The 19,198-nt window shown below is 38.1% G+C and overlaps 1 pseudogene; it reads left to right on the forward strand.

Moving 5' to 3' along the window:
- The first annotated feature begins 14,334 nt into the window (after window positions 1-14,334).
- Window positions 14,335-14,608, forward strand: LOC102910199 (U6 snRNA-associated Sm-like protein LSm5 pseudogene; annotated as a pseudogene).
- Window positions 14,609-19,198: the final 4,590 nt, after the last annotated feature.

The following is a 19,198-nucleotide window of genomic DNA, read 5'->3' on the forward strand; positions in this document are numbered from 1 at the left end:
ACTGCAGAGAATTCAATGACCACTTCTTGAATTTTCCAGCATTTGTGTGCACGTGCACTCACACAAACACACAAAGACACACAAATAAAAAGAAAAGTATTTTTAAGATGGGGGTGAATTATATCTTGCCCCTAAAATTTTTCTCTTAACTCTTCTCCACTCTTTTATAACCTGTCACTCTCTTAGGCCATTTTAAAATCAGAGCAACAGGAATCCCATGCTGATTGCCCATTTTGTGATTATAGGGTTCTCTCCTACCTGAATAAGATCCTTTCCTTCTCAGAAAATAAAAACTAAATGTATATAGCGTGTAAAGAACTGATTTGTGACTGGACTTTGTTCCTTTTTATTGGCTTTCAATAGTCCATCTTCTCCCAATCTATGCTCACTCGTCTCAGCTTCACACAAAAGATGATCCTTTAAAGATAAACAATGAGTGGACTGTATCCAAGCAATTCATTCTGGTTCTGTTGCCTATAGTAATGGTCATAAATCACCATTAAACAAATGTTTAGGCAGATGTTGACCACTAACTATAGATTCAAAGTTGCCCAAATATTTACTGCTAGTTTTTGTACACTTGAATAATGTTTAACTAAACAACTGGAGAATAGTGTTTCAGGGGAATCATTAGGGATGGCAAAATAAGCCCAAAGAGTCTGGTGATACTAGGCAAGGAAGCAGAAGACCTATGTACAAGTCATCAATTCCATGCTACTTTTCATCAAAGCACAGATAATTCATTTAATTATACAAGCAGTGGATGCTTTGAAGACAGAGCTATTTAAGAAAACCATTTCATTGTTGGGCTGGAGAAACAGTTCAGTAGTTCAGAGCACATACTATTCTTACAGAAGACCTGAGATAAGTTTCCAGAACCCACATCAGACAGCTTACAACTGCCTGTAACTATGGCTTCAGGAGATTTGACACTCTCTTCTTGCTTCTGCAGGTAGTAGCACTCACATGTCCATACCCACACACATATATACATATATACAATTAAACAATGAATAATAAATATTAAAAAAGAAATATGCTCTCTAATTTTCTACTATATGAGGCATTGAGGGGATCATTTCACAGGGTAAACCTAATATCTTCTTTCTAAAACAGCAATGAAATGATGTTTTGGACTTAATTCATGTTTTTCCATATCTAAATATAAAATTGCAAATCATATTTAAGGGAAATAAGTAAATTCAAGAACTTGCTATGATCAGGCTTTGTAGTGCAAGCTTTAATGCCAGCACTCAGGATGCAGAGGCAGGAAGATTTCTGCACATTGAACCTTGATCTGTATAGCGAGTTTTAAGAACTGTTTGTATGAAAATTATCAGTGTATAATCAGTTGCCATCAATCAGATTTTATATAGGTTCTGGGCAAACTGTAACTCATAGTCCTTGTTATATAGTCCATACTCCCATACTTCCTAAGAAAAGCTAGTAAATGTGTCAGTCTTTTCTGTATTCTATAGTGTCTTCTTTACAATTAGTGGAACAGTTTCTATTATGCTGCACCATACATTTTACAAAACTATGATACAGTGTAGTGATGCCAATTATTCTTACTTGAAGTTTCCCAGTGCTTTAGTACTTTTGGAAATGCTATGGATTATTTTGTCATTTTCTTCCTCACTTATAATATTATAAAGTATCCTTCTTTCCTGTCATCAGTTTGTCTTTTGGCAAGTACTTCTAATTTGCTCTGAGCCTTCATTCATTCACAGACATTCACTGAATGTCAATCAGGTTTCGGATACCATGTTAGGGAGTAGAGATATGACAATAGGAGTTGCAGTCTCTGATATCTTGGAGTTCAAAAGGCAGTTGCACAGACAGAGCAAAGAAGCAATTATAACATGGCATGGTGTGTGCTGTAACAAAGGTGAAGGAAAGGAATTGTAGATGCATATAAGAGGAGCTACTTAACCCATATAAGTAACAGGCATGTTGAAGATGTCAGGGAAATCTCCCTGGAGGATATTATTAATGAGCTAAATTTTGAAGATGAAGGAATTACCCAAAATGTAGAGAGCAGCATATACATTTATAATAAACTATGAAAACCATGAGGTAATGTGGTTTTGAATGGTAATGGAGAAGCTGAAAATCCTAGGTTTCAAGTGAATATTTTCAGCAGGCAATTGAGAAAAGGAATCTGGTGCCTAAATGAGAGAAAAGGCCCACTTGTGATCTGTTCTAGTCTTAAAATCAAAGAACTACATTTATTTAATCTGTGTATAAAATAATGAAGATTAGTTCTGACATAGTCTAGAATGAGGTTCAATAGGAATATGAGCTTGGGTGTCTAATTGGCATCTCAAACTCAACACTTACAAAATGTGCCTATCAGTTTCCACTCATTCACCAACACATTTGCCTTTCGGTCTCCTACCTTGGTTAATGTGGCAAATGTCACCTGCATAACTGTTCAACCAAAGACCCAGACATTACTTTAAATCTCTCTTTCCCTTCCTTTTGCTGTCTAACATACTTCCAAATCTTATCAGTGCTTCCACCAAAATAGCCCATATCAATTTACTTCTCTCCATTACTCCTTCCTTAGTCTGAAAACACCACTACAAATCAACAGCACTACAAGAACATCTGTCTGGCCTCCTTACTTCTCCTCTCGACCAAACAAGCCAAACTTCATCCTAAGAAATCTCACACTTGATAGTCCCTCTGATTAGAAACTGATCCCCCACCACCACCGAACAATACACACTCTACCTTATACTGTTGTTTAGGATTCAACCCATATGTCACATTCTGAGAAAGGCCTTCTGTGATTACCTAAGTAATTTTTGCCTGACTCATCACACCCACAAGTCAGTCTGCCACAAAATCTCACCTTCTTTTATATATTTCATTTGTAACACCATAAAAATCATCCAACCTTTTATTTTTATGAAATCATTCTGCAGGCTGCACCATTTATTATGAACTACATATTTCACACACATTCTTATCACATTGACTAGAACTAAGCTAGAGATTTTATCCATTTTGTTTATCTTCATATTCATAACTTTTGCATCTAATATCTATGCAATAAATATGTGTTCAATATGGAATTATTTATTCATAGGCTTGAAACTTGATTCTCAATTGCCAACATTTTTATTGTATTAAATTATTTTCTATGTATATATCATGAAATTACAAAGCCATAAAATTGACTTTTTATATGGGTCATACATTATTCTAAGTGACATATATGTGGTGAATATACATATACACGTAAGAGTCACTCTGTATAAAGAGATTTTTTCAGGAATTAATAATATGTTCTTTGATGTACTAAGAATGTTAATCTATCTGAATAATAATGGAAAAGGAAACTTTGTACTTTCTTATATTTTTCACGACACACTAAAGCATAATAAAAGTCATAAAGATCCAGACATATCACTTAGATCTTGAACAATTTTGCTTTGAAAATTTTACTCCTGTCTAAAGGAATCATCAAAATGGAATTGTCCCTGACTTTGCGGCAACCTGGGATATAACTATTTTAGTGATAGACAAACTCTTACTTGCAAATTTTAGCCTTTGGCTACTACCCTGAAGGTAGGCACACTGACAGAATTCACAAGGACTCTTCTGTCTATTGCCTCAAATAAATGAACAACAGATCAAATGTCATCCATCCGTGAAAAAAAAAACAAAAACAAAAACAAAAAAAAACAAAAACAAAACAAAAAAAAATCCCTCAACTGCATGCATCAGTTTGCTATGCCTGGAGATCTCTCCAGACACACAGGACTCGAAGAAACTGTTCTGAGATGCTGCCACGGACCTAGGGCACTGATGGATTATGTTTCTCAATTGCTGCTGTCTTCAATCAGGAGACAACACATCTGAGGCATTCAGGTCTTCTTGTTGCTGTTTGTATCCATAGTTTGGTCAGTGTGGGCAGGAGATTGGGCTGTTGTCTGAGAGGCATTAATGAAGTGAGAAGTTTAATTCTCACTTGAGTGACATACTAATCCTTTGTTCAGAGACTTTCCTACTGATAAGCCTATTCTCAGAGCAGTTGTTACCCAATCCTACAAATCCTACAAAATCAATCCTACAGAAGTCATTAGAGGCTTAATGATGAAAATCTTACCCAGGGAAGAGACTATCAATTGTTAAAGTAAACAAGGCAGTCTTTTCATACCAGGGCCAAAGAATTGCATTTAAAATAAATGAGGCTGAGTGTGTGCATAGGTGAAAAGAGTGTGGTTCTTGCGTCCTTATCTGAGTAAATTTATTTCATAGCATATTTACCTCATTGGGTAAAAGTTTTCCCTGCCAGAATTACATCTGAATGAACTCTATTCCCTACATAAGAAAAATCAACTCTGTGGTTAGAAATACGCTTGAGTGAGATAAAATTATACACATTGTTTGCTACAGATTCAGTTGACAGAAAAGAGGAAACATAAATGCTGCTCTGTTGACAGTCCTTATGGAAACAGATGGAAAACACAGCCTTGAATGCTTCATGGGGACATTGCTGAGCCCACAGTTAGCCCACATCAAGAAAGCTTAGTCCTACAAGAAACTAAGTTCTTCCTAATCCCTAACATCAACATCTATTTTATAATTTGTAGCATTGCAAACTGATTAGTTTAGTTTAGTTTGGTTTGGTTTAGTTTACTTTACTTTAGTTTAGTTTACTTTCGTTTAGTTTAGCTAAGCATAAATGAAAGAGATCTAGTGTTATCCATCATGAAATTCTGACAGCTCTGCCTTTAGCACGAGTGCTAAAGCAGAAAATTCCTCACTACCTGCACTGGATCTAGTCTAAGTCACTCTCATCTTTGGCTTATATTGCTACTGAAATAGCCTTTTCACTAATGGTTCTCGTGCTATCCTGGCCTTCCCGTCTCATTCTACTCCCAACACTGAAACCAAAGTGATCCTCTGGAAATAAAAGTTACATCAAGTCATTATTTTACTTAAACACCCCCCCCATAAGTTGATCTCTACCTCACTTATAGTAAAATTCAAATTCCAACAGGAAGTAGCCAGTCTGAGATTTTAACTTGTTCTGTTTTCAGGACCTGCTCCTATAGTCACAGGGTCCCAGAATCTTTAAACTTTGATTCAACTGAATCCTATCTTTAGTTGTGCACTGTTCCCACAAAAATCTGTAGCTTTGTTCTTCTATAGAAATACATAATCCTGTTTAGTCTTCTACCCAGGCTTGCCCTTTCCTGCCGTTGACAGCTGTAAGTAATCATTTTCTACTTTACATTCCCCACCCTATGTCCTCAAGCATCATGTCCTCTCATACATTTATTTATCCATTCAAGAAGTATCCACAGATGACCTACTACACCCCAGGCTTTGGTAATATGGTTAAACTACGTGCTCATTCTGAGACCCCACAGGTCAGTGAAATAGAAATGAGTGTTTGCAGAGTGGCAGGAGGTGCCTGGAGAGAGGGACCTCAGAGATCACAGCCATGATCTCTGTGAGGTGACAGCTAGCTAATGTGCTAAAAGTCTTCCCTCACAGGTTAAAACTGTATTTTAACACAAACCTAGAAAAAAATGACTGAGTCTTGGCTGGTGGCTACAATTCTAGGTTCTGTATAAGCTGATAGATTTAATATATTAAAATGCAGATAACATAAGAACACTCTCAATTGACATCAGGAATGTCACTGTTAATTCTAACTATACAAATGATGCCTCCTTAAAGGATGATCTTTATAGAGGAAATTATTTTAGGGGCTAGTAAACAGGGTCAGTACCTGGATTCAAGGTTACTTATGCTGTCCTCATGCAAGTGTGATCCAGAGCTTATCCTAATCTATATAATGAGATTACAAGAAATTCTGGGAGAAAATAAATGTATTCAATTTGCCCAAAATTGGAAGCTTTGGGTAAGTAGTGATGGCTATTCAAAGTTGAGAGTCATTAAACTATATCAAATTGCATAGTTATGGAGCAATATTTTTAATATTCTTAGATGTTTGCTCTTCTCCGTTCTTCCTGTTATAGAGCCAGGAGTTTGGGAGGACATCTGAAATAAATATGCTTGGCTCTGAGACAAGAGAACCCATGTTTTGTTTGTAGAGTTGGCTCTCAGCAACCACAAACAGCAGATTACCATTTGTCAACATACTTATATTGCAAGTGCAAATCAAGGATTGTAAAACTACTTGATTTGTATACTAAAATTAAAATTTGAGTAAATCTATTTATGGATAACAAGAACCAGATTTTCAGTATCCAAGAAGAAAACTATAGTTAAACAAAAAAAAAGAAAGAAACAAAAAAAAGACTAAAAAAACACTATGGTGCTGGTTTAGAGTCTTTTTGTATAGCAGTTTCCTTCCATCTTAGAGTAAAGCTCATTAACTCACAGGATGTTCTAAAGGGAAGTGAAACACACCTTCCTGCAGGGAAGATCCTCATACTCAAGGAGCAAACCACTCAAAGGCTTCAGGAAGTCTCTTAAAATTATCAAATGCAACAGGGCCTGACCTTCCAAAGTATATACAAGCAGTAAAGACTCCTGAAAGATATTCTCAGGCCAACTGCACTGCCTAGAGGAGGCAGAGACCAATCAAGATACCAAAGAGGAAAAGACCATCTGTGCTACCTGCAAGAGACTCAAACCAACTGAGCTACCTGGAAGAGGCATTCTCCAACCTGTTGAGCTTCCTGAAAGTTATGAAGTGAGCCCCAGGATTCCAGTTCTTATGAGAAATCACCTGTAGCTGGAAGTTTTCCTGTGTCCCACACTGTCCTGCAGCCGCTCAGACCCAAGTAAATACACAGAGGCTTATATTAATTACAAACTGCATGGCCATGGTCTATGGCTCAATTTTCTTGCTAGCTAGCTCTTATAACTAAACTAAACCCATTTCTATTAATCTGTATGTCACCACGAGTTCCATGGCTTTAACTGTGTGCCATTATATTATATATCCAGTTTGGAAATTTACAAAAATATCACTTGTCTAACAGTTGACATGCTCCTAGTGTGGTTCCATTTTCTAAGTATAAGCAGAGCCAGGGGCATCCATTTAGCCTCCTTGCCACACCACCATTCTTGGGTTTAATTTTTTTCCTCCGTAATTGTGAGATCAATCAACCAAGTGAATCCACAGGGTTCTCAGAAAGCCAAGCCCACCCCTAGATTTAACTGTCTAGAACAATGTGGGTGTTTCTAAAATTGTAGGGAGAAACTATTTGGTGACTGGTTATATTAAAAGTCACTGTGGAATGATTTAGAATGTGTCAGGAAACTGTACTCAGATGCCATCAAGAGGGATGAATTTCAGTCATTTATCAGAAACAGTCAAATCATTTCTCCTACAAAAAGTTCACTCTTAATGCTTGAGCTGATCTTATTGCAGTCTCTACAATTTTGAAGCAGCATAAGCTTCAATTTTATAAAGTAGCTGCTGTATACTTGCATGAATATATAAAAGGTTTACTTATCAACTTTGGTGATGAACCAAAGCAAAAAGGGATTAACTAATTCACTGGAGGGCAGAATACCAATTCAAAATATTTTCAATAGGCTAAAACCAACAAAAATTCAATTACACAAATACAAGATGAGGGAAGCCTGACTTGACAGTGGCAGTTCATGTGCAAAGAACTCAGGGACTTTAGCTGACCACAAATGCACTTGAGTCAATAATGTACTGGGTTTCTAAAATGAATGATTTTAGAAACTGTAATCTGTATTAACCAAAATAAGCTCAAGACATTCTTTCTGTACACTTGGTTAACCAATCTGCCTCTGGAATACTCTTGTTTAGCTCTTGGCATCACATTTTGAAAGACAATGTCATTTTCAGAATTTCTATGTAGAAGACCTGGCTTACTGAGCTATTTGGGATAAGGTTTCCATAATGCCTGTAAGTTCCTTGAAGATATTTCAGAAAACTAAAACGAATGAATAAAGTATGCAAAATGTTAATAACTATTAAATATAAGGAGTAAAGTATATGAGAGTTCATTATTTGAAACCTAGTTTGAATGGCCTTGAACATTTCCATAATAAATGCATAAAAATAAAAGGGGAGGTTTTCATGGCACAATCTAGTCAGAAGGTGATTGCAGTGCCTATGGAACTTGTCCAAAAGATAGCAAGCATACATCTTTCACCTACATCATTCATTTTTTAATTTTTTTAATTAAGAAAATTTTTTTATTCATTTTACATACCAAAGATCTCGCCCTCTTCCTTCCTCCTTCCCTCCCAACCCACCCCCCCATTCCCTCCTACAAGAATGTAAGACCTCCCATGGGGAGGTACATTTAATAGAGGCAAGTCCAAGCCCCTCCCCCTCCCTCAAGGCTGTGTGAGGTTTCCCATCATAGATAGTGGGCTCCTAAAAACCTGCTTATGCACCAGGGATGGATTCTGATCCTACTGCCAGGGGACTGCTTAGTGATCAAGCTACACAACTGTCTCATTATGCAGAGGGCCTAGTCCAGTCCCATGCAGGCTCCATAACTGTTTATCTAAATTTCATGAGTTCCCACTAGTTTGGTTTGGTTGTCTCTGTAGGTTTTCCCATCATGATCTTGATGCCCTTGCTCATAGAATCCCTCTTCTCTTTCTTCAGCTGGACTCTTGGAGCTTGGCCTGGTGTGTGGCTCTGGACCTCTGCATCTGCTTCCATCAGTTACTGGAGAAAGGCTCTGTGATGATAGGATATTCACCGATCTGATTACTGGGGTAGGTCAGTTCAGGCACCCTCTCCACTATTGCTAGTAGTCTAAGCTAGGTTCATCCTTGTGGATTCCTGGGAACTTCCCTAGTACCTGGTTTCTCCCTCTCCCCATGATGTCTCCCTCTATTATTGTATCTTATTCATTGTTCTCCCACTCCATCCCTGCTCCAGCTCAACCATCCTGTTCCCTTATGTTCTCATCCCCCACCCCCTACTTTACTCATGGAGATCTCATCTATTTCCCCTTCCCAAGGAGATCCATGTCTCCCTCTTTGGGTCCCCCTTGTTAGCTAGCTTCTCTGTAGCTGTGGGTTATAGTCTGGTTATCCTTTGCTTTACATCTAGTATCCACTTATGAGTGAGTACATACCATGTTTGTTCTTCTGAGTCTGGGTTACCTCACTCTGGATGATATTTTCTAGTTCCATCCATTTGCCTGAAAATTTTATGATGTCATTGTTTTTCACTGCTGAGTAGTACTCCATTTTGTATGTATACCACATTTTCTTAATCCATTCTTCAGTTGAGGGGCATCTAGGTTGTTTCCAGGTTCTGACTATTAGGAATAATGCTGCTATGAACATAGTTGAACATGGGTCATTGTGGTATGTTTCAGCTTTCCTTGGGCATATGCCCAAGAGTGGTATAGCTGAGTCTTGAGGAAGATTGATTCCCAATTTTCTGAGAAACTGCCATACTGATTTCAGAAGTGGTTTCATAAGTTTGCATTCCCACCAACAGTGGAGTGTCCCCCTTGCTCCACATCCTCTCCAACATAAGCTGTCATCAGTGTTTTTTATCTTAGCCATTCTGACAGGTATACATCATTCATTTACTAGAATTGGCTTTATTGGGGATTGACAGGGATCTGGAGAGCCTAAGTTATGTTTTTCACAAAGTATTGTCATTATTTAAATGACCTAAGAAGTTCCTTATATCATATTTCAAAAGACCCACCAAAAGTGTAAAAAGAGGCCAGTGGTTGAGAAAATTCCACCCACCAGATTGCCCTGTGAGCAAACCTGTGGTGTATTTTCTTGATAATAATTGGTGGGGGGGGGCATTTCACTGTGGGTGGTGCCACCCTAGACTAGTGGTCCTGTGTGCTATAAGAAAGCAAGCTAAGAAATCCATGATGAACTAGCCAGTAAACAGCACCCCTCCATGCCCTATGTTTCAGCTCCTGCCTCAAGGTTCCTGCCCTGAATGCCTGCACTGGCTTCCCTCAGTGATGGATGTATAAGCTATAAGGTGAAGTAAACCCTTTCCTCCCAAAGTTGCTTATACAGTTTTACCACAGCAATGAAACCCTAATTAAGACACATAACCAATACAAACAGGACAGGAAATCAACCCAGAAAAAGTTTCTAATTAACTCTGATCATCTACCTCATCCTAAAAGCCAACAGAACTAGTTTCTGAAATAATTTGCTTCCCTGTTTAACATGATGGCATGAAATTCCCAGTTTTCCAGGCTGTAGCAGTACCTTGAATTCCTTAAGGCTCCATATGTTCTAGAATCTGACTCAATAGTCTATCAATGAACCACCCATTCTCTTTGCTGTGGCCTCTGAAATTCAAGCATCCATCATCATAGTTCTCTGTAAACTCAATATTTTGTTTGGATCCTCTCTTTCCTTCATTTTTCTGCATTGTCAGAGGCTGAGCCCAGGACATTCTCCATGCTAGGAATTTCTTTCCCACTGAACACAACCACAGTTCTTGTGCAGTTTCTTTTCTTTTACTTTTTCATTTTTCCTTATTAAGAAATTTTCTACTCACTCTACATACCACCCACAGATAGCACCTCCTCCCACTCCCCAACACTCTCTCCCAAGCCACCCCACATCCCCACATCTCCCAAATCAAGGTCTCCCATGGGGAGTCAGCAGAGCCCAGCACACTGAGCCTAGGCAGGTCCAAGCCCCTTCCCACTCACCAAGGCTGTGTAAGGTGTCACACCACAGGCACCGGATTCCCAAAGCCTGCACATGCACCAGGGATAGATCCCGATCCCCCTGCCTGGGTGACCCCCAAACAGTTCGAGCCAAACAACTGTCTTCCGTATCCAGAGGGCCTAGTCCAGTCCCTGGCTGTGGAGCAGTTTCTTGTTCTAAAGGACTCCTCCATTTATTCCCTGAAGTAGCTTCTGTGCAGCTTTCTCATATCCTGAGCGTTTTCTTTCCCACACAAACTTGACATCACCCCCTCTCCTTTATCAGCTTAAGACCATTCTTCTCCATCTTCCATCATAATCATGGCCCATATAAAGTTCACAACATCAGATTATACCAACTGCCAACCTTTCATATGGCTGCTTTCCACCCATACTCAAACTTCAAATCCCATTTTACCTAGTGCACTGTATAAATCTGTATGCAGAAGAAATGCTTCTATACCTTCTTCCTTTATTACAATTAACTCTAATTATGAATAATTGCACATAAACAGTATAATGGTCCTACTGTAAATATTTGAGCAGAAAACCTCAAGATAGCTGGGCTGGCTAGTTTTCTGTTAACTTAATAAAAGCTAGAGTTATCCAAGAATATGGAACCACAATTGAGAAAATGTCTCTAAAAAGCTATCCTGTATACAAGCTTGTAAGGCATTTTCTTAATTTGTGGTTTGTACGAGAGGGCCCAGCCCACTGTGGGCAGTGCCACCCCTGGGCAGGTAGTCCCGGATGGCATAAGATAACAGGGTTAACAAGTCATAGGGAGCAAATACTTTCTTCAAAACTTCTTTTTATAACAAAATTCCCTCAAACATCCTCTACAATGGCCTCTCCATTTGCCTCACTTCAGTATTTCTTCAAACTACCCAAAACAAGTTCTCATTCTCCCTCTCGCTCTTCCTCTCCTTTTCTATCTCCCTCTCCCTCCCTCCTCCTCTCACTGTCTGCCTGTCTGTCTCTGTGATAGGGGAGGCTCATGCATGCAAGCAAAACACTATAACAACTGATCTATATCCCCACCACCAAAACAAGCTTTTACCTCCAGTCTACTGACAGCTTTCTTAACAAGATTACCAATGGCCTCATTCAAGCCAAATCCAGAGGCTAACTCTTACTTCCCACCTTATTAAACTTCTCAGCAATATTTGAATTAATGGATTACTCCTTGATTTTGAAATATATCTTGGCTTCTTGCTGCATAGTGTCCTGAGTTTATTCTCCCACCTTCCAAGCACCTTTTCTCTGTGTCCCTTAGTAGTTTTTCTTGTGTTTTTAGAGCCCACAGTGAGGTGCTCCAAGACTCAATTCTTGAATGTTATCTACTGAGAACCTCCAAATAGCGATTCATGATCCTCTCTTGAACTTCAGATGTGGTATATGTTAAATTTATGATGCTTATTAGAATCTATATAGACAGATGGAATGAAGGATCTGGAGTTCATTCCATCTGTCTATATAGATCTAATAAGCACCCTTAAATTTAACACATACCCCAAACAGAATTCTTGATTTTGTCTTCCACTCTGATTTTTGCCTAGTCTTCCCCATTTCAGTAAATGACACAACCTCCCATCCAAGTATTCAGGCCAAAACTTCAGGCTACCATCCTAAACTCCTCATTATTCCTGACACAATGCTTCGATCCATCTGTAAATTCTGTCGACTCTGCCTTCTCTCTCAATCCAACTTCTCACCACCTCCAAAGCACCATCACTTCGTGCCTGAACTATTTCAAGAGTGGCTTAACTGTTCTCCCCACTTCTATTCTTGTCCTCTATTCTCCACAAAACAGTAAGTGGTATTTTCAAAACATAATTCATAGCACTTCATCTTCCAGTGGATTCTGATCACGATTGGAAAGAATTCAAAACTTCCACTTACTTTTCCCTTATCTGGCTGGCACCTTACTTATTGAGGTCTCACTTGCACTGAGAGACATATACATGATTATCCTCCTCTGACACCATCCCTATTTTCTTACATTGCTTCATCACTCTGTTTTCTTACATTGCTTCAATTACCATGGTAGGTAATCACATCTGCTCATATTCTTCCTTAGTTCTTGTTTTTTTTTTCTGTCTACCTCCTACATCTAGAATACAAACTCAGAAATATTCCTTTATATTAGTGGTGCAAAAGCATGTAGGTGCTCAATAAATACTTAACAAAAGACCAACTATACCCAGCAAAAATTATCAATAGTTGGTATTGATAATAAAAAAGAAGACCACAAAGAGAAGATCTACAACTGCTTTTATCTAAAATGCAAGGGTTGCATCTTTATTCTATGCAGAAGAATAAGCACTAATTTAGGTAAGGAAAAGAATTAGAGAAAGCCAAGAGAAAACTTTGAAAAACCCAGAGCCTAAATAAACTGCCTCATGAGGCAGGGAGTTATTAGGTCTTTTTTCAAAAATGAGACAATAGTTATTGAAATCCTGATATATACCAAGTTTTGTACAAGTCTGTCACCATAGGTGAGATGTACTGCCTAATTTCGTTTAATCTTCCCAACTATATGAGGTAAGATTTGATTATCAGCCCATAGTATAGATTAGAAAATCCATCTTACATGTCTAAGGTTGAGCCTTTCACTAGATCATATGGTCTGCAAACGCTTCAGCAGGGCAACTCCTTTCTAAAAACTGCACAACAACAATTTACAAAGTGTGGTTCATAGACCCTTGGAATTCTCCACAACTTGTTCAGGACATTAAGATGTTAGTCACCATTTTTTTTTTTTTACTTTTCCTCCCATGAATGTACAATGGTGTTTTCCAAAAGGCACATGATCCATAACAAGCTAGTGCTCTGGAAAATTACAAAAATGCAAGCCTGCATATTCTTTTGTTATGATTTTCATTTGAAAACTATGAATGGATTTAAATTACAGAAATAAAATCATTTGGGAGGTTCTCAGTAACTTTTAAGAGTATTAAGTAGTCCTGAGATAATTAAAAAATAGTGTCAACCATTCCTAAAGCCAAACAGCTCTGAAATTCAAAAGCGTCTAAGGTTTCTTCCCATTCAAAATCTCAAAGATTTCATATTGATTAGGAATCAGCCTAGGTTCCCATCAATGGATTAATAAAGAAAATATGAAATATATATATATATATATATAAACTATATACACTGAAATATTCAGCCATGGAGAAGAAAGAGAGAAGTTCCATTATTTGCAAGAATGTTGGTGTGACTAGAGATCACCAGGTTCAATTAAGTAAGACATACTCAAAAAGCCAAATATTACATGTTTTCTATCATGTGTAGAATATAAAATGAATAAGGACGCCAGTGGCCTTATGCCACTTCCATTGTATGTTGCTGGAGAGCTTCTCTCCAGGTTCCACCAAGCCCCGCAGTCCCACAATCCAAGTATAAAATAATCACTCAGACGCTTATATTACTTATAAACTGTATGGCCGTGGCAGGCTTCTTGCTAACTGTTCTTATATCTTAAATTAACCCATTTCTATAAATCTATACCTTGCCACGTGGCTCATGGCTTACCAGTACTTTACATCTTCCTTGTCCTGGTGGCGGCTCCAGGTGGTCTCTCCCTCCTTCTTCCTGTTTCCCCAATTCTCCTCTCTCCTTGTCCTGCCTATACTTCCTGCCTGGTCACTGGCCATCAGTGTTTTATTTATATAGAGTGATATCCACAGCAACTGTGGCCATGGTGGCTAATGCTACCGTGAACCCATCCCAGTTCCTGGCACAAGAGGTTATGGACAAGTATATAGGATCAGGAATTCATATTGTGATGAACAGTGATAAAGAAATCATTGGTACACTTTTAAGATTTGATGACTTTGTCAATATGATGTTGGGAGATGTCAGAGTTTGAAAGTACACCAGAAGGAAGAAGGATTGCAAAATTAGATCAGATTCTACTAAATGTAAATAATATAACAATGCTGGTTCCAAGAGAAGAAGGGCCTGAAGTATGAATGGATTTCCTTGACTTATGTTAGATTCTAGCTTTTCTTTAACCTTTAATGTTTAGTTTCTATAAAATGAAGTTTCTGTTAAAGGTAGATACTTTGAAAACATATACCCATTTTTCAAAGCTAATCATGGTTATTTGGGGGAAAGAAGAGTTTCGTTTTGTTTTGTTCATTAAGACTAAAAAATAAAGATTTTTTTGTTAACTGTGATTTTATTCATTATGTTGAAATATCTAGTGGAACAAATATAGTTATTTTGATACTTGGTTTCAAAAAGAAAAAGAAAAAGAAAAAACTTGAATGAAGAAAGGGGACTAACACAGAACAAGAGAGTGAAAAGTGAAGGTTGAGGAGAATAAGAATAAATGATAGGGAGGGGATAAAATGCAATCTAAGTTCCTTATATATAGGAAAATGTCATCATAAAACACATTATTTTGTAAAGCTAATACAAACTAATACAAAGAATTAAGAACCCAGAGATTTAAAGGGACTGTTTTGAAAACAGAGTTAATTCAAAACTACGGTTTATTTAAACTAGTTGTGCTTTTCACTGCTTTCATCACCATAGGACATTTTTTCTTTGAATACCCACTATCCTGTATGACCTCAGGTTCATCAGACCTGACAACTAGGAATGAAGAATGTGTGGTCACTCTCAGCATGCTCTGTTACTTTCCATCTGGGGATTATTTTCTTTAGTATTTTGTTCTGGATATGTTTTGCTTTATAAAACCATTACTTAAATCAGAGCTATGGGTTTATTTTCTTGCTTTTAATTTTTTTCTTTTATGGTTAATTAAAATTAATACATACATGTATATAATACATTCTAGCCACATTTGTTCCCCTCCCCCCCCACTTCTGCAGAGCCCCTCCTATCCTGTCAACAATCCTCATCATATTTCCAGATGGTTTGTGGGTTTTTTTTTATTTGTTTCTTTTATTATTAAATAGTTGAACCAGAGTCACATGATCAAGCATGAGTATAGAGTTACCCACTGGAGCACATTGACTACACCACTAAAAGTAATGGCTTCTTCTCCCCCAGCAGCCCTCTACTTATGTCCCCTGGGCATGATAGGGCCCCAGTGAATCCCTTTCCAACCCATGATTGAATATTTACAGGCTTAATCTTGTGCAGCCTCTATTCAGGCCACCATAGCTGTTTTAAGTTCATGAATGGCATGTCATTTCCTTATGACAGCAGGAGAGATGGCTCAGTGGTAAAGAGTCCTGGCTGCCCCAGAGGACCCAGGTTCAATTTCCAGCATTCACATGGTGATCAGTAGCCCTCTTCTGGATTCCTGTGGTACTGCATGCACATGGTGCACAAGCACACATGCAGACAAAACACTGACACACAGCTTCCCTATCCATCACCTATTTCTTTCACCACCACCCCTTCCACAATACACACTTAATCTTGGAGGGAGTGATGGTGGTGGTTTTAACTAAGGTTTTGTTTTTAGTTCTTGTTTGGGTTAATTTTTTTGGTTTTTTGTTTGTTTTTTGGGTTTTTTTTTTTTGCTTGTTTGTTGAGTCACCATTTTCTTGTAGCAATAATGAGAAAATGAATATTAGCATAAAATATGTTTAGAGAAAATTTCTATTAATTAAGTACATATTGTATACTAGGGACAGTAAATAGTTGAGCCATTGTTTTCTTAGCATCCATTATCTCAGTCGCTTCATAGAGTGCTTGATATGCATTATCTCCAATTTTCTCAATATAAATAATTATTAAGTCTATGGTATACTAGCTTAAAATGACTGCAATAATTACTTTTATTAATGGCCCTTGATTGTCCCTTCTTGTGGCATACACCTTCTTTAGGTTTTGTCAGGTAACTTACTTTTGACAACACAGGAAAATAGTAAATATAAGAACACAGAAATAGAAAGTGTTTGTATATCCACCATAATAGGAATAGACCCAGAATGTTCCACTGCATGATGAATGAAACATGGCACAGTAACTGTCATCATCCCTGACAATAGCCAGGCATCCAGTGGATATGTGACTGAGGTTACAGATATCCTCTTGACAAAAATGCATAAGTAAACACAGCTAGCATACATGAACCAGACAGTTCTAATCAAGTTGACCCAAGTCACCAACCTATAGAATCATGAGCAAATAAATGTGTATCAGGAGCCCCCATGGTACTGGACTAGGCCCTCTGAATAAGTGAGACAGTTTTTTAGCTTGAACTGTTTGGGGGGTGGGCAGGCAGTGGGACTGGGACCTGTCCCTAGTGAATGAGCCGGCTTTTTGGAGCCTAGTGCCTATAGTGAGACACTTTGCACAGCTTTGGCACAGTGAGGAGGGGCTTTGAATTTACCAGGTTCTGCTGATTCCCCATAGAAGACCTTGCCTTGGAGGAGGTGGGAATGAGGGTGGGTTGGGGGTGGGAGGATGGAGGCCAGGGGAATGTGTGATGAATGGAAAATTTCTTAATTAAAAAATGTGTATTAGGCACTAACTTTTGAGGTTGTATATTACGCAGCAAACAATTATTTAATAACAGTGCCTGTTTCACACAAAGATGGAGACTGGGGCCAAAAGAAGTTGAGTAAATACTAAAATAATTCTATAATCAATACATATCAGGAAGAGAATTTAAAACCTTGATTTACAGGTTTCTTCACTTAATCTTTACATCTGTTCTCTGAAATAAAAACACTACTATTGTTCTGATTTCAAGTATGAAGAAACAGGTTAACCAGTTCACTATGTCACATCAGCAATTAGTAGCAAAGCAAGGATTTATAAACAACTATGGCTCATTTCAGAGACTGTGCTACTTTTATCCTTCAAGCGCGAGGTTTTGGTTTGTTAAGGGTTCCAGTTAGCTGATTCTTCTCCTCTATAAGAGGAACTTATTGCTCTAACACCATATTAGCAAGCAACATGATTGCATTTTAAAATGCACTTTACAATATACAAACATAAAAAGTACAAAGAAGAAAGAACAGAGAAATGGAACAAGACTTGGGAATGCGAGGTTTTTTTTTTTAACCACACTACACTAGAAACTATATAACAAAACGCTAGAAAAAGTAGGTCTGGTTTTATATATAGGAGATAAGAAAATCTCATTAAAGTAACCAAAGTACTAACAGAACCTTAAGACAGGATCTTGTGAAAAAGGGATATTTTAAACTGAAAGCAAAGCAGCTCTCAGGTGCCCATATGAACCAAGAGTGAAAGTGTTCATTAACGCTAAAAAGCAGTGCATTGCCTGCCCATCACATTCACAATGTGTCTTTCTACTGACTTTCCATCATCCTCCCTGCTGCTTAGCGTTGGGGTTATTTGGGTTGGAAAAGAGAATGTGGAAAGAGAGAACATTAACACCTACTGAAGGTGGCATGGGAAGAGCATTGGACTGCAACTAACTAGCGAAGTGACCTTGGTCATGCTATTTAACCTCTACAGATCTGAATTTCCTATCTCTAAGGTCCCTTTGCAGCTCTAAAATTGCAGAATTCTCTGATGATATTGATGCAAAAGTGGTGATTAGCAATGATGCATTTCTATTGAAGGCAAAAATTAGAGCAAATGATAACAATGCCCTTTCATTCACTCAACAAGCATATACTGAACACCTACTTTTCATCCCAGGCTTTATTAATGTTCTAGAAATAATAATCCTGTGAGGAGACAGATTAACAAAGAGAAAATCACAGTTCAACATAATAGTCTTACCATAGGTAGACCAAGCATAGAACGCATGTAATTAAAGACAAGAATGCTGAATGCATGAGCTCTCAGAACTGGATGCCCTTTTGATTCAGTAACAGTTTATTTTACACTACCTGTATTTCTTAGGCAAATCACTTGGGCTCTCTGAGCTTCAATTTCCTTGAATGTTCTCATCTACTGGGCTCAGAAACTTCAATGTGAGCTACCTGTATGTTTGGTTCTCAAACCTTCAGAGGCAACAGAAAGTCAGGCTTGAACCAAATTGGAGAAGGTTCAATGAGAATATGATTGAAGAAGAAGAGATTAGGAAGAAAAAAATTCAAGACAGTTGGCCCTGAAGAGGAATATGGAAATGCAGTAGTAGTTGAGTAAAATGCAGAGTCACAGAGAAGAGACTTTGGTTTACTTTGAATAGAAATCCTATAACATGGTTAACTACTTATGTACGTGATCCAGAAGAACATGAGAAATGGATAACACAGGAGAGAGAGGAAATCACTTAACACCTCAAGTCTCTATGGAGGCAACATTGAATAGAATTTCGAAGGAACTGGCCTCTCATAAGAACACATTCTCAGATTGTGAAGATGGCTCAGTGGGTAAAGTGCTTACCACATAAGCACGGTAAGCTGAGTTCATATCCCCAGCATCCATGAAAAAATCCAGGGATACTAGTACATGCTTATAATCCCAGTTCTGGAGAGATAAAGACACGAAGATATACAAGGTGTGCTGGTCTTCCAATCTAGTAGAATCGTTAGGCTATATTTAGTGATGTGAAAATTATAATGTTTGCTGGGTGGTGGTGGTGCACGCCTTTAATCCCAGCATTCAGGAGGCAGAGCCAGGCAAATCTCTGGCTGTAGACGAGGCCAGCCTGGTCT

The sequence above is a fragment of the Peromyscus maniculatus genome, chromosome X, assembly GCF_049852395.1.
Source record: "Peromyscus maniculatus bairdii isolate BWxNUB_F1_BW_parent chromosome X, HU_Pman_BW_mat_3.1, whole genome shotgun sequence".
Classification (NCBI taxonomy): Eukaryota; Metazoa; Chordata; class Mammalia; order Rodentia; family Cricetidae; genus Peromyscus; species Peromyscus maniculatus.